This window comes from Manihot esculenta, chromosome 13 (genome assembly GCF_001659605.2).
Source record: "Manihot esculenta cultivar AM560-2 chromosome 13, M.esculenta_v8, whole genome shotgun sequence".
Classification (NCBI taxonomy): Eukaryota; Viridiplantae; Streptophyta; class Magnoliopsida; order Malpighiales; family Euphorbiaceae; genus Manihot; species Manihot esculenta.
In genome coordinates this window covers 36,855,582-36,871,690 of record NC_035173.2, presented here as the reverse complement: position 1 = coordinate 36,871,690, position 16,109 = coordinate 36,855,582, and the positions used below count along the sequence as shown (strand labels likewise).

The following is a 16,109-nucleotide window of genomic DNA, read 5'->3' as shown; positions in this document are numbered from 1 at the left end:
ACCGGGGGTGTATCACCCATGTACACAATCGCGTAAAAAGGTCAGTGACTTTTCCAAGAAAATAAGTTTCGATGGTCTAGACTATGAACAGAGCTAGTAGCCACTTGAACAAGTGACTAACTGAGTAACCGGGGGTGTATCACCCATGTACACAATCGCGTAAAAAGGTTAGTGACTTTTTCAGGCAAGGATAAGAATAAGTGCTGCTGAAAATAAAAATAAAAATAAAAAGGAAGAAAGAAGAAAAGGGGCAAGTCACTCCTAGGGGCTGCACTAAACCTAACATAAAAGAATAAGCATGATTGAGTCAAAAACCTTTCTCTTGACCATGGTAGGTGAAAGGAAATAAGGAAAGGAGAGGACGACCTTGGTGCATGTACTCTATACTGTGATACTTCAGCTTAAGAGTCTAGGGGGGGCTGATTAAGTGGTACTTAGGCTCAAGGGAAAAAGGAACTTGATTAACTAAGTTATTTGTTGCTTGAGGACAAGCAAAAAGCTAGGTGTGGGGGTATTTGATCAAGCATAAATTAGCCGCATTTTTATTATCCTTTTTATTGCTTATTTACACATTTTTTAGTTTAATTTATGGTTTTTATCTTGTTTTTATAGAAAAGGAAGAAATTGGAAAATTGGAGAAAAAGTGCAGAAAATTGACAGAAAAGTGATTGGGTCAGTGATTTGCCCAAAACACTCAAATCACCGGGCAAATCACTTTGACAGCAGAAACCTGGAGGCAACATGCAGAAGTGATATGGGCAGTGATTTGCCCAAGACACTCGAAGACACTGGCCAAATCACTCGCAGAAGACAGAGAGCAGAAAACTGGACTGACTCACAGAAAAGTGATTGGGTCAGTGATTTGCCCAATCACTTGAAGAAACTGGTCAAATCACCGGGCAAATCACTTTGACAGCAGAAACTGACAGCAGAGCGGGAAATTGGGCAGAAAACAGAAATTCGAATTTTCAGATGTCCAAATCCAACCCAATCACTACCAACATAAAACCAAGAGCCACGAAAGAGCTTCTCATCCAAGGAATTCCAATTGCAATTAAATTCAACATCAAAAGAGGAGTCAAACACCAAATCAAAAAGGGATTTCAAAACCCTAGATAGATAGAATTCTTCAGCTATAAAAGGAGAGCCTCCAAACCAGCAAAGACATCTTCTGATCATCTCATCTCAGCATCATCTCAACTTCAGCAATTCTGCAGAAATTCTCCTTCCTTCTTTTCTTCTTTTCTTTTGTGATTTTGTCCACCATGAGTGGCTAAATCCATTCTTTTCTAGTTGAAGTTGGTGAATTTCAGATTTTTGTGATGAATTGGGAGATTTAAATCTCCATTGTTAAACTTCTATTTATTTTCAATATTTATGCAATTTGAGCTTTCCATAATTATTACTTTGCTTTTAGAATCAATAAGGGCCCATTGCTTTTAAATTGCTTAAGTAATATTATTTAAATGATTTAGGTCCGTAATTGCTTAGGTTGTTCAAATACACATTTAATCAAATTGCATGATCTAGACTTGACCACGCGGTTGGCAAGGATAGAATTAGGTTTCTCTAAGTCTTAATGCAGTTAACAGTTGTTTGATGCCAAAGGCCCCAAGGACGTTCCTTGGCAACTTGTTAACTAGTGTTTGATTAGCGAACGTTTCCTAATCAAACTAGAACTAAGGAGGAATTTGGATTGTGAGAAGCGTCTTCCACATCCTAAACTAATTTATTGGAATAAATAGGAGTGTTTAAGAATCAATGATCAATTCTAAACAAATCTGAAATAGATCCATACTTCAACTAGAAGCTTTTCTCTTATTGATTTACTCATCTTTAACTTATTGCTTTCTTTTGCTATTTAGTTTTAATTCATCAAATCAAACCGCCCTCTTTTAATTACTTGTTATTTACTCGACCTAGTCATTATTAGAAAAATCATTGGTGTCAATTCCCTGTGGTTCGACCCTATTGCCACTATCTACAAGTTTATTGTTGATTGATTAATAGGTTTTATTTTTGACGGCTTTGACAACCGCCTATCACCAAGTCAATATGTTTGCTGCGTTCATGGAATGTAGGGTTGTTGCAATAAAGAGTAATGGAAAGGTGTAGTGAGATCTGAAAATCTTGTAGGAGATAAGAGATCCGGCTTCAGCGGATGATCGACTCATTGTATGTTGCTTTTTTGATTTCCATGAAATAAGAGCATCACCAAGAAAAATGCAGAACCTTGTGACAGATCTTTGGCTTAAAAGGATAAGTTGCCCAATCAGCATCACAATGAGCGGTAAGTGAAAAGGAAGAGGAAACTGAGAAGAAAATTCCTTTTGATGGGCAACTTTTAAATAACGTAAAATTTGACCACAGCTTGCCAATGAGAGATACGAGGGGCTTGTATGAATTGGCTTAAATGTTGTACAGGAAATGCAATGTTAGGTCTAGTAATGCTAAGGTAAAGGAGCCGGCCAATTGTGATCAATATTGCTCTGGATCAGGTAACAGTGTTTCTGTATCATTGTTGAGCTTAAGTCCTTTTGGTAGAGGAGAAGAATCAGGTTTGGCAGTAGTAAGCCCAGCATCTTGAATTAAATCTGTGGCATACTTGCTTTGACTAAGGAGAAGCCCAGCTGAGGATCTGGCTATTTTAATACCCAAAAAAAAAAATTTTGCATGACCCATATCCTTAATCATGAATTCTGAATCAAGGAATTTCTTTGTGTGTATGATGGAGGACTCATTAGGACCAGTGAGAAGCACGTCATCAACATAAACAATAAGTGCTTGAAAACTGTTTCTAGAGGATTTGGTGAAGAGACTGATCAGATACTGATCGTGAAAAATCAAATCCCTTTAGTTTGTGCGTAAACTGTTTGTTCCGTTGCCGACCGGCTTGTTCAAGCCCGTAAATGGACTTAATTAATTTGCACACTTGGCCTTTTGTTGCTTTTGATAACCTTCGGGGGAACCATATAAAGGTCTTCATCAAGGAAGTCATGTAAGTAGGCATTACTAACATTGACCTGGTGAATGGGCCATTGTTGAGCTGCCTCTATGGCGAAGAAGAGGCGGACAATGACTATTTATGCCACCGGAGAGAAGCTATCCACATAATCAATGTCGGCAATCTGATTATAGTCTCTGCGCTACAAATCTTACTTTATATCAATCAATGATGCCATTTGCATGATATTTTATGCGATATACCCATTTACAAGAGATTGATTTCTTGCCTTTAGGGAGAGAAGTGAGCTGCCCTGTATCATTTTTCTCGAGTGCCTCCAACTCCTTGTTCATGGCATGAATCCAATTAATGTCCTGTTTAGCTTGATGATAAGAGCAAGGTTCCTTAATAGTGAACATATTAGTCACGAAAGAAGAATGAGGTGGTGTGAAAACGATGATAGAAAAATTAGAATTACCTTCAGGACCTTTAATGTGAGAAAAGGCTGCTACTGGTAAAGAGACATAAGTGACAAAATCTTGCATCTGGTATTTGAGTTTCTGGATGTGAAGATGAGACATGAAAATTTTTCTTGTATAGGAATTGATTTTCATGAAAGATGACATCTCGAGAAACACTAAGTTTTTGTATTTGAAGATTATAGACTTTGTAGCCCTTCTACCTACTCACATAGTCCAAAAATAAACATTTGAAAGCTCTGGGTTCAAGTTTGGTCTTGTGTGGTTTAATATTAGTTATATAGCAAAGGCATCCAAAAATGCGGAGATGTTGGTATGCAGGTTTTCTTTGATGGAGTATTTCAAAAGGTATTTACCATTGAAGTGTTTGAGAAGGTTTATGATTTATAATATAAGTTGTAGTGAGAACGGTTTCTCCCTAGAATGTTTTAGGGTTTCCTGCATGAAATAGAAGGGCACGGGTGACTTCTAATAGGTGTTTGTGTTTTGGCTCTATGATCCCATTTTGTTGAGGAGTGTAAGGACATGTTCTGTGGTGCACAATTTCCTTACTATGGAGTAATGATTGGCATGAAGATTCGAGAAAGTCTGAATCATTATTGGTTCTCATGATTTTGATGTGTTTCTGAGACTGGTTCTGTGCATCATTTATGAACATTGTAAAGTGCATGAGAGTATGTGTTTTTGTCTTTCATAAGGTAAGTCCAAGTGGCGCTGCTCATATCATCCACTATTGTGAGGGTCCCCAAAGATCCACATGAATTAATTCTAACACAGATATGATTTTAGTGTGGCTTGAAGGAAATGATAAACGTTGCTGTTTGGCCAAAGGACAAATTTCACAAGGGACAAAATCTGAAGAACTGATATTAATATCTAATACTTTAAGGTGTGATGAGAAACATGCCCAAACACTCATGCCAAAGATTACAAGAATTTTCAGCAAAATGAGCTACATTTGTTTTATTTACTGAAATAAAGGAAGATGCTTCCAGCTTGTATAAGCCTTTATTCTCTTTACCAATAGCCAACGTTTCTCTAGACTGTTGGTCCTGTAGGAGACAATGAGATGAGAAAAAGAAAATGGAGGTATTAGTGGTTTGTAGTAATTTGCTAACTGATAATAAATTATATTTAAAATTTGGCACCATCAAAACATTTTCCAAAACTATCTTTGGGTGTAACGCAATGGTACCAATATGTGTGACTTCTCGTTTGGTGCCATCAGACAAGTGTAGGATATGGAGTTTTAGATATTGTGGAGAATAATGCAGGATTGGAACTAAAGTGGCTAGAGGCACCAGTGCCCCTTCTGTTTTGGGTCCAATTTCTTTGATTAATAAAGCATGACAACTTGTGACTCGTTGTTTCTCAACATGGTAAAGCATAGATAAGCCTTGTTAACATTGGGTAAGGGTTCCAGTGTTACACACATGATCATAGCTATCGTTTAATCCCATCAGAAACTTGATTAATTTATCTTCATGTCTTCATTTTCAATGTCAGCCACTGACATAGCATCACCACAAGAGCAAGTAGGAAATGTTTTCAACCAAGAAAGCTCATCCCACAATTTTTTTAACTTTGTGAAATAAACCATCAAAGTAAGATTACCTTGGCTGAAGGCATTGATTTCTCTTTTTATTTGATACAATAGTAGCCCATTGCTTTTCCCAAAACGTTGCTCTAGCTCCATCCACAGTTCGTGTGCAGTTGTTGCATATAGGAAGTGTAATACCCGGCTAGATTTCGGCATCGGAATCCCTACCTTCCGGCGGAATCTCCGTTGGAATCTGGAATTTCTGAAGATGCCAGAGTCTTCTAGGGGGTTAAAAATGTGTTTTCTAAAATGTTTTCACATGATTTTTATGGTTTTAAATGAAAAAGATTTGAGTTTTGGAAAAGAAAAGACCAAGGAGGTTTTGCCAGGTTCGGCCGCCGAAAGTGAAGTTCGGCCGCCGAACATGAGAAGGTTTCGGGAGTGCTTTTGGCCTCCGAAAGCCTTGTTTGAACAAACCAGGTTCGGCCGCCGAACCTCAAGTTCGGCCGCCGAACATGGGGGTGTTTTGCTTGCACGTTAGGCCGCCGAAGGAGGTTTGGCTGGCCACCTATAAAAGCCCCTCAGACCGAAAATGGGCGAGTTTTCTCCCCATTCTCGAGCTCAGGTGTGTTCATGTTCTCCTTTGGTCATTTTCATGTTTTCTCTTCATCTCCTTCATATTTTTATGAGTTCCATGGTTGTTTTGAAGAGTTTTCAAGCTTAGATCGAGTTTTGGGAGCTTGGAGGCCCAAGGAGTAGTTTCCTCCCATCTCCAAGTTAGAGCTCGCACAAACCCTCGATCTTCAAGAGGTAAGTGTGGATCTATGCTTTTTTTTACGTTTCATGAAGTTTTAAGTGAGTTGTAAGAGGTTTTGATGGTTGAGTATGGGTAGATATGCATGTTAGGGTTTATGTGGGTTTTATGCCCAATGTATGATAATGTATGTTCATGTGATGTTTGTGTTGGGGTTTAAGTTAGTTTTCAAGCCCCTTGAGCATATGGGAGAGAGTATGCATGATTGGGAGAGAGTATGTGAGGTTTGGTTTGTTTTGATGGTTTTGGCCTATGTGGGTCATAAACTATCTATGTATGCTTTAGATGTTGTTTTTGGGAGTTTAAGCTTGTTTGAGCTCCTTTGTGCATGGTTAAGGATGTATGCATGTATTTGAGAAGTTGGGTGCTTGTTTTGGGGTGTATGGAAGGCTTGGGAGGCTTGAAATGCACAAAGGCTGAGTTCTGGATGAACTCAGGTTCGGCCGCCGAAGGTGGTTTCGGCCGCCGAACCTGCCTGAGGATGCAGGGATTGGCCGCCTAACCTTGCCCCCGAAAGTTGAGTTTTGGCTTGAAAGCAGACTTTCGGCCGCCGAAGGTAATGTTCGGCCGCCGAAAGTGCCTGACTTTCGTCTCTGGAGTGAGGGTTCGGCCGCCGAAGGTGCCGCCGAACCTGCCTGACTTTCGTCTCTGGAAGGGACCTTCGGCCGCCGAAAGTGCCCTGTCCAGCCGTTTCATGAGTGTTTTCTATGCATGTTTAAGTGATGCTTTAGGGGGTTTTTGAGGAGTTGTTTATGAGTTGTTTAGAGTATGTTTGGCACCTCACGGGAGTCCACCTGTGTAGGATCGGACCCGAGGAACCGAGGTGCTTAGCAGTGTTAGCTGCTTCAGAGTTAGTCCAGAGCTAGCCAGAGGTGAGTGGAACTCACCCTCATGTTTTAAATCAAATGTTTTCAGCATGTTCAAGCATGTTCATGCATCATGAATACCATGTTATGCAATAGGTTGTTTGCATTAGAATTCACGAATATGATGCATTGCATAATACGATGATAATGATGTGGATGGATACTGGATGATCCTCTAGCCCTCAGTATGTTATGATATGATATGAATTGATATGATATGGCATGTACGATATGATATGAGATGAGAAGCCCAGGCGTGGCCGTATCGCCCCTGGCATAAAGTATGAGAAGTCCAGGTGTGGCCGTATCGTCCCTGGCATAAAGTATGTGAAGTCCAGGCGTGGCCGTATCGCCCCTGGCATAAAGCATTGTTGACTTGTTGTGGTACGAGTTTGATATGTAGAGGGCTATTGGTGACAGATTCATCCTTGAGGTGATATATTTGTGATGTGACGCATTCCATGATAGCATACGTTAAAATGAACTGTTTTCTTTTATGGTTTCTGCTCACTGGGCTTTTTAGCTCACCCCTCTCCCCTAACCCCAGGTTTGCAGGGTCAGAGATAGTCGGGAGATCAGCAGGTTATGTCCATGGTCATGTTAAGTAATAGAATAGCAGTGGACATGATGTAACGTAAAGTTGTGTAAGGATGTAAAAGAGTTATGTTGTAATATGACATTATGTTATATGTTCAGAGTTATAGTATTGTGCTTGGCCCGAGTTGGATAATCCCTTTGTACATGAGTTTTATTTTATGTTGTTTCATGTGATGGACCGAGTTTGACATAGGGTATGCTGACCCTAGGGGTTCTATGAGTTCAGTCATAGTGCATACACAGGTCAAACGGGTTAAAGAAAAAGTTTACAGTTTATGTTTTAAAGTTTATGCTTATGTTTGATCATGTTTGGGATTATACCAGCTGTACAGGATGTATGTTAGGCTTGCTACGGGTCCCGGCGACCTTAAGTCGATCTGGATCCTAGCGTCGGTAGCGGTCCGATTTCCGGGTCGTTACAGGAAGGCTTCCACAATCTCCTTAGAAATGAAATTGAGAATCCATGCCAGCACCATGCTATCTACACGTTGCCATTTTTTGAAGTTGGATGAATCTTCTTCTGGAGCTGCACATTTCCCATTGATGTATCCTATCTTGTCTTTGGCCCTCAATGCTGTCATCATGGATCGACACCAAGAATGATAGTTTGTTCCAGTTAATGGTACACTGATGAGCATCATACCAGGGTTTTCATTGGTTTGCAGAGTATAAGGGTCTGGGTTAGTATTGTTGGAAGTGGTATATTTTTAGCGGTGATTGTGTTGTTAGGTGTTTGTATTTCTTCTTCCATTGGAGAGGATAAAGAAAAAACTGTGAAAAAAAAATCATGCCACAAGGAATCGTGGCTCTGATACCATGCAGAGCAAGCAGAAAAAAGAATATGGAAGAAAAATTTTCCAAAAATGTATATTGAGAAGGATTACATGGTGTTGTTTATATACATATGGATGGTACATTCTGGAGCCTTATTCCGTTGTAACAAACTGTACAGCTGTCTATTCTACAATATTTTAGATTCTTTTATTGTGGCTCCACATATCAGGGCTATATTTATTCAAGTAATTATAAGATATAATGGTGAATGATACTTTAATTAGCAAGATTCATTCTCTCATATTGTTACCTTACCTGTTGTAGTGTAGTAGTTTCTGCACCGTAAATTCTAACAATTTTCTTGCATAGCCAAATAGAATTGCTGAAAATACAATGTCTGCAGGAAATAGATGAGCTATGTGAAGAATGGATTCCAGAACCCCTTATTCCTCCTATTACGGAAGAGATGCAATGAGAGCCACCAGTATTAGAAAGGTGAAAATATTTTGCATTCCCATATAGGTTATTCTGTCTGATTCTTCTTGAAATTGTCCACATGCTTCCATGTGACAGTGCTAATCTTCCTTTCTCACTTTTCTTTCTTCTTCTTCTTCTTCTTAGAGAAACCATTTTGGTTGCTACTAATTTATGCCTTTATGATTGTCCAGTTACTACGTTATACCCTTTTTTTATATCTTTTAAAGAGGCTTTTGTATGGAGAGATATTGCAGCACCTGAGTGTGTGAAATCTGAGGTTAGTAGTTGAATGATTCTTTGTATTCTGAAGATTTCTCGTTTCATCTATTTATGCAGTGCTTCTGGGCCACATACAGTAATCAACGGCAAAGAAGTTGTGAACTTTTCTTCATCTAATTATCTTGGATTAATAGCGCATGAGAAATTACTTGTGAGAGAATTTATTCCTAAATCTTTACTTTTTCTCTATTTTAGGAAAATGGGTTTCCTTAAGAGTATAACAAGTTTTATCGCAAGAGTCTTGCACCTCCGCATTGGAAAAATATGGTGTTGGTTCATGTGGTCCTCGTGGATTCTATGGAACTATTGGTAATACTCAACTTTAAACTGGCCTCAATCCTTGCTTTGTATATTTATAATGTTTTGCATTTAAAACATTCACCCTTGACAAATTTCTTTCTTAGATGTCCATCTGGATTGTGAGGCTAGAATAGCGAAGTTTTTGGGAACTCCTGATTCAATTCTATATTCATATGGACTTTCCACCATGTTCAGTGCAATTCCATGTTTCTGCAAAAAAGGAGACATTATAGTTGTGTGAGTGCACAGTCTCAACTTATTATTTTTCTAAAAGTAAACAAGGTGAGTTTTTGGATAATACAGCAAGTTATTCATATTTTTTTGGTGATGTTCACCAATTTGTTTTAATAAGTTCTCCTCTTCGTTTATATGTAATTTTTTCTTGTTTCAAGTTAAGTGATTGTTTGGTATGAATAAATTCCATTTGTGGAATTCATTTGCAAATCCACACTTGCCATATTTGCCATGCAAAAATATCACTTGCCTACATTTTTAGTTCTATATGGTCGGCAATGTGCTATGGACAATGGATAGATTAAATCCACAACAAATACATTATATTTATCTATTAGTTATCTTATCTTTATCTTATTTGTTTGTTCTTAGATTTTTATTATCTTATCTTAGGAGTTCTTTATCTAATAATTACTTGTATTAGACTTCTACTCTAGTTAGAAGTCTTATGATTGTATGGATTTCCACTATATAAGAGATTTATTTTTATTCAATAAAATAAGCAGAATTTATTCCTAAAATTGTGAGATTTAATACTCTCTTTTTAACGAGTCTGAGGTGTTAAGAACTTCCTCTAATGAGCTCCTTCCTTATTCATCATCCCATGACGTGATGGGTCGTAGCACTGTGTTTGAGCCAAATTCTACTGATTCTAATAGAATTTGCAAGTTAATCCTAACTTAAAAGTTAGAAGTCTCAAATGTATTCTACATTTAATAAATGATATGGCAACATGAGATTTCATTTGCAGACAACTTGCTATAATGAAATTCATATGCAAATCAATGGATTCAATGTTCATTTGTTCTAATAAGTGGTACCTATTAAATTATGATTAGACATGAATATGATAACAACAGTGCTTGCTTCTATTAGATGACCCAAAAAATTTCTCAGCTCACCTAGCATTACAATCTTTTTAGTTTTCTTATCTTTGCAGGTGAAACTCATTTATTTGTTCTTGGATGTAGTTCTTCAGTGAACCTAGTTGCTTATGTCACGGAATCATGGTTATATAAATATCTTGCACCTCACAAAATTGTGGCTCTATTTTGTGGAATATAGCTTCTAACCTGGACTGAATAGTGCTTACGTTTGTATGCCCTTATAATTTTCTTTTTCTTCTTTCTTCTAGTGATGAGGGAGTCCACTGGGGAATACAAAATGATCTTTATCTTTCTAGAAGCACCATTGTGTATTTTAAGCATAATGACATGGAATCTGTAATACCCGGCTCGTTCAGGCATCGGACTTCCTACCGTCTGGTGGAATTTCTGATAGTGGACCTTCTTTGAAGGATAGAGCAAGGGTAAAGGAAAGTGTTGTAAGTATTTTAATGGTTTTACATGAAATAGGAATGAGTTTTAAAGAGAAAAGGCTTTGGAGACAAAGGCCAGGTTCGGCCCCCGAATGTAAGTTCGGCCGCCGAAAGTGTCCAATGTTCGGCTGCCGAAGTGTATGTTCGGCCCCCGAACGTTGCATGGTTTCGCATGCAGGTTTGGCAGCCGAAGCTGAGCTGGTTAGCCAGCTATTGTGCACGCCTCAGTCGGTGAAATGGCCAGCTGTTGCTTCCAAATCACAGACAGAGGGTTATGCCACGTCTCCCTTGACTCATCTGCAAGCTTTAATCAGCTTATGCAGGGGGTTTGGTCCTTTGCTAAGGTTTTAACCGTTTTTGAGAGAAAAGGAGAGTTTTGATGGTTTTGTGTTTTTGACAAGGAGTTGCTGTGTTGGATTCTTCAGCTTCTTGAGTCAAGAGGTAAGGGAGAATCTTAAGTTGGTTTTAATGAGTTTTAATAGCTTTTAAAGAGGTTAAGGGTAGAGTTGCATGTTTAGGGTTTAAAGTTGAGTTTTTGATGTTTTAATGATGAAAGCATGATTATATGTTATAGTTGCTGTTTGTTGGGGTTAGTAGGTAGTTCTGGACCCCTGTGAGCATGTACTTGAGTATATGCAAGTTGAAGGAGGAGTGATGCATGCTTGTGTAGAGTTGGTGCTTGGCAGGAGATGGTTGTGCACGAAGCTGAGTTCTGGATGAACTCAGGTTCGGCCGCCGAAGAGAGGATTCGGCCGCCGAACCCCTTGTGAAGACAGTTTCGGCTGCCTAAGGTTGCCTCCGAAAGAATGGACTTTCGGATCTGTTCTGCACATTCGGCCGCCGAAGGTGCCGCCGAAGGTGTCCTGCCTAGCTTTTCCTTTGCATGTTTTATATGAGCTTTTAGAGGGGTTTTGGGAAGTTGTTTAAGAGTTAATAAGCGTATGTTTGACACCTCAATCGAGTCCTTTTGTGTAGGATTGGACCCGACAGTTCAGGGAGGTCGTCAGGGTTAGCAGTTGCAGAGTCAGTCAGGTTTCTGCTTGAGGAGCAGAGGTGAGTAGAACTTAACTTAATCTTTTATTAAAGAAACATAATGCTTTAGCATAGTTCATGCATCATGAATACTATGATATGTATTAGGGTGATTGCATTAGAATCACGAATATGAGGCCTTGCATCAGAGTTTAGGTGGACCCAGGCGACTCCAATAGCCTAAGCTTCGGCTCCTGTCATATGTCAGGTCAGTAGCTCCTTTGGGGGCCAGTGTTGACAGAGGGTACTTTTGGGGTCATGTCTACCTTAGTGGGGATTGGACCAAGGCGACTTCAATAGCCCGTCGAGGGAGTTTTGGAGTCATGTCTAATCCAAAAGATATATTGAGATGTGTGAGTTGTGATGCATTTTCATATATAGTGCGTATGAATGAACTGTTTTCAGTGTTTCTACTCACTGGGCTTTAGAAGCTCATCCCTTTCCCGTAATCCCAGTTTTGCAGGTTCAGAGTAGCTGGGAGGGGCAGAAGCAACAGAGTTATGCTAAAGGATTGCATGTTTAATAGTATAGTGTGGACATGATGTAAATTAAAGAGATATGTATTACAGATGTAATAGTTAATGTATAAATGGGTTAGAATGTGCTTTTGCCTATTGTCTATAGTATGTTTTATCCCTAGTGTATGCATGTATCCTGTTTTACAGCTTCTTGATGAGAAATGAGTTAGACCAGACTTAATATATGTTGTGTTTTCGACAACCCAGTGAATGATAACTGTGAGGGAAGACAGGGATTAATTCCTTTGTGACCCAAGACCAGTGCAGAGGAAAGACCAGGTTTGATTCCTGTGATCCATAGAATAGGCCATTAGAGAAGATCAGGTTTGATTCCTGTGACTCTATGGTAGCCAAGTTAACTTATGATATGCTGACCCGTACAGAGTGGGTTCTATGCTGCAGAGCGCATAGGGCATGGAGGTTACTTGGTATAGCATCACTGGTGTATGACAGATAGCTCGAGGGCTAGTTCAGATTAGTATATCTGAGCATTTTGGTTCATCTGATTGGACCTACAGAGAGTGTTTTAAAGGTTAAGTCTGGTAGTTTTTCAGAAATGTTTTCCGCTGTCAGGTTATGTTGGATCATGTATGGGATGTTTGGAGATCAGTTTAGGCTTGCTACGGGTTCTGGCGGCCTTAAGCCGACCTGAGTCCTAGCGCCGAGCAGTTTGGGCCGTTACAGAGAGGGTACCGGTTTCCGGGCTGTTACAGAATCTCTGGAAAACACGTTGGATAAAATAACTGCTGGGAATAAGCGTGCTAAAAAATTGCGTCGTTATATCATTGTTGAAGCAATATACCAGGTATTCTTTGTGAGTTATGCAAAAAATTTCTTTTTATTTTTTTCCTCATTTTTCACTAACTGTGCAACTCTTTAGTCTTAACAATATAAATTTTCAATTTTCTGTTTATTTTCCATTTTTTTTTGGGAATGTGAAGTATAAGTTGTTGGTTATTAGTGTTCCTAGTTTCATTTTGATAAGAAAAGGTGATTTGAAACGGTATCCAACCATGCTTCTAGCAAAGTGGGGCATTGAGAGGGAGAATATGGAGACATGCTATCATTCAAGATTTTTGTTTTTATTATTGTTGGTTTTTGGACAAAGAAGTGAAGAGAAAAATCTATTCATTGCTGTAACATTACAGATATTTAAGCAAATGCAAAAAGCTGCTAGTCACATGTTAAAATACTATAGTGGCAGTAACTTTCCCATACTTAGCTAGTATACTTTCACCTAAACAACACTTAGGTCATACTTCACCATGCCATGCTAAGATTATAAGTAAAACAAAGATAATAAATCAAAAAAGAAAGGACATAATTTTCTGATACTTGCAGCAGCAAAAATGTCATTGCCATCTTCACTCCTCCTTGACATTTTTGCTGGAAACACCAAGGCTCCTCCTCAATGTTTCAAATCTGATTTTAGGCAATCCTTTGGTTAAGAGATCAGCAACTTGAACTTCAGAATCACAATGAATGAGCTTCACTTCTTCTTCTTTCTCTGCTTCTCTAATAAAATGAAATTTGATCTTGATATGTTTGGTTCTACCATGAAAAACTGGGTTTTTTGCCATTGCTATAGCTGACTGATTATCATAGAAGATCACAGTAGCTTCCCTTTGTTCCTGCTTCAAATCTTTCATAAACTTTCTAAGCCAAATGGCCTGATTCACAGCAGCAGCAGCAGAAATGTATTATGCTTCTGCTGTAGACTGAGCTACCACTTCCTACTTTCTTGAACTCCAGCTAACAGCTCCTGAACCAATAGAGAACATGAATCCTGAGGTGCTCTTCATGTCATCAACTGTGCCTCCCCAATCACTGTCTGTATACCCAATAAGCTTCACTTCTTGACCAGCCTTGAACCAAATGCCCAAATTACTGGTTCCCTTCACATACCTGCCTTGAAGTGCCTTTGGCTAGGATTATGTATGAACCTAAATAATAGGCTGGTTACAAACATAATATCAGGTCTGGAAGTTGCTAAATACAATAGACATCCAATTACACTTCTATAAATTCCTGAATCTATTTTTTCTGAATCATCTTCCTTGCTCAATTTCTCATTTTGGGCCAAAGGAGTGTTGATACTACTGCAATTTTCCATCCCAAACTTCTTAAGTACTTCATTTGCATATTTTTCTTGACAAATGAAGGTTCCATGACTTGTTTGATGAACCTCCAATCCAAGGAAGAAAGTCATTTCTCCAAGATCAGTCATCTCAAATACAGACTGCATTTCATTCTTGAATTGTTGTACCAACTCATTGCTACTTCCTGTGATCAAAAGGTCATCCACATACAAGGAAACAATTAGCAAATCTTCATTCTCAGCTTTAACATACAAAGTAGCTTCACTAGGACTTCTTGTAAAATCCAATTTCAACAAATGATAATCCATTATGCTGTACCAGGCTCTAGGGGCCTGTTTCAACCCATATAAAGCTTTCTTGAGGAAGAAAACTTTATCTTCTTGTCCCTTCTTAATGAAACCAGGTGGTTGCTCTACAAAAATCTCCTCTTGTAGATGACCATTTAGAAATGTAGATTTCACATCAAGCTAATAAATCTTCCAACATTTTTGAGCAGCCAAGGCTAGGGGTGAGCACTATTCGGTTCAAATCGAAAAAACCGACCGAACCGAACCGATTTAAAAATTTGGTTCGGTTTTTTATATATTTCGATTCGGTTCGGTTTTCAATTTCAAAAATTTCGGTTATTTCGGTTCGGTTCGGTTTTGATCAGAAAAAAACCGAAAAAACCGAACCGAACCGATTAGTAATAATAATATGTTTTTTCAATAATATATAGAAATTAAATCATATTAAAATTAAAATATTTTAATTAAATTTTAAAATATTAAAAATAAAGTGTAAAAAATAAAAAAAATTATTAAAAATCAAAACCGATCAAACTGAACCGAACCGAATCAGACCGGTTCGGTTCGATTCAGTTTCTGATCAAAATCGGTTCGGTTCGGTTTTCATAAACACTCAAATTTCGGTTTTCGGTTTATTCGGTTCGGTTCGGTTTTGAACCGAACCGACCGAATGCTCACCCCTAGCCAAGGCAATGAGAAGCCTTATTGTATCATACCTTGCTACTGGAGCAAAGGTATCTGTGTAATCCACTCCAAACTGTTGTGAATAGCCTTTCACAACTAATCTTGCTTTGTGCTTATTTACAGAACCATCTGAGTTGAGTTTGATTCTATAAACCCACTTTACACCAATTACCTTCTTGTTTCTTGGTCTATCAACCAAGTTCCACGTTTCATTTTTATTGATCATTTTCAGCTCTCCTTGCATTGCATTCATCCAATTTGGAGATTGCATTGCCTCTTCTAGACTTGTTGGCTCCAGCAAGGCTATATTAGACCTCTCATAAATTTCTTCTAGAGACCTGGTACCTCTGACTGCAAAATCTGAATCTGTGTCACTTCCATAATCTGCATCTTCTTGTTCATGAGCTGGTTCTTGATTAAGAGAATCAACTCTCTGAATTTGATTATTGTTTATAAGTTCCACTTGTGCCTTTTCCCAATCCCAGTAAGCTTCTTCATCCACTTTCAAATCTCTGCAAACTATTACATTCTTTGTCTCCATGTTGAACACCCTATATCCTTTTACATTGCTGCTATAGCCCAGAAAAATCCCAACCTGAGACTTGCGATCCAACTTATCTCTTTTCACAGCTGGAATATGAGCATAGCATATGCTCCCAAAGACTTTTAAATGTTCAATGCAAGGTTTAACTTCAAACCAGGCTTCAAAAGGAGTTTGTTCTTTTAAAGCCTTCGTTGGTAGTCTATTCAATCGTTAGACTGATGTATTTACTGCCTCAACCCATAATTTTTTTGGTAATTTTTTTTCAAACATTAAGCATCTAGCCATCTCCATAACAGTCCTGTTTTTTCTCACACTTACTCCAT

General features: G+C 38.6%; 1 pseudogene; it reads left to right on the top strand.

The window, feature by feature from the left end:
- Window positions 1-16,109, top strand: part of LOC110629929 — a 34,321-nt pseudogene that overhangs the window by 6,801 nt on the left and 11,411 nt on the right.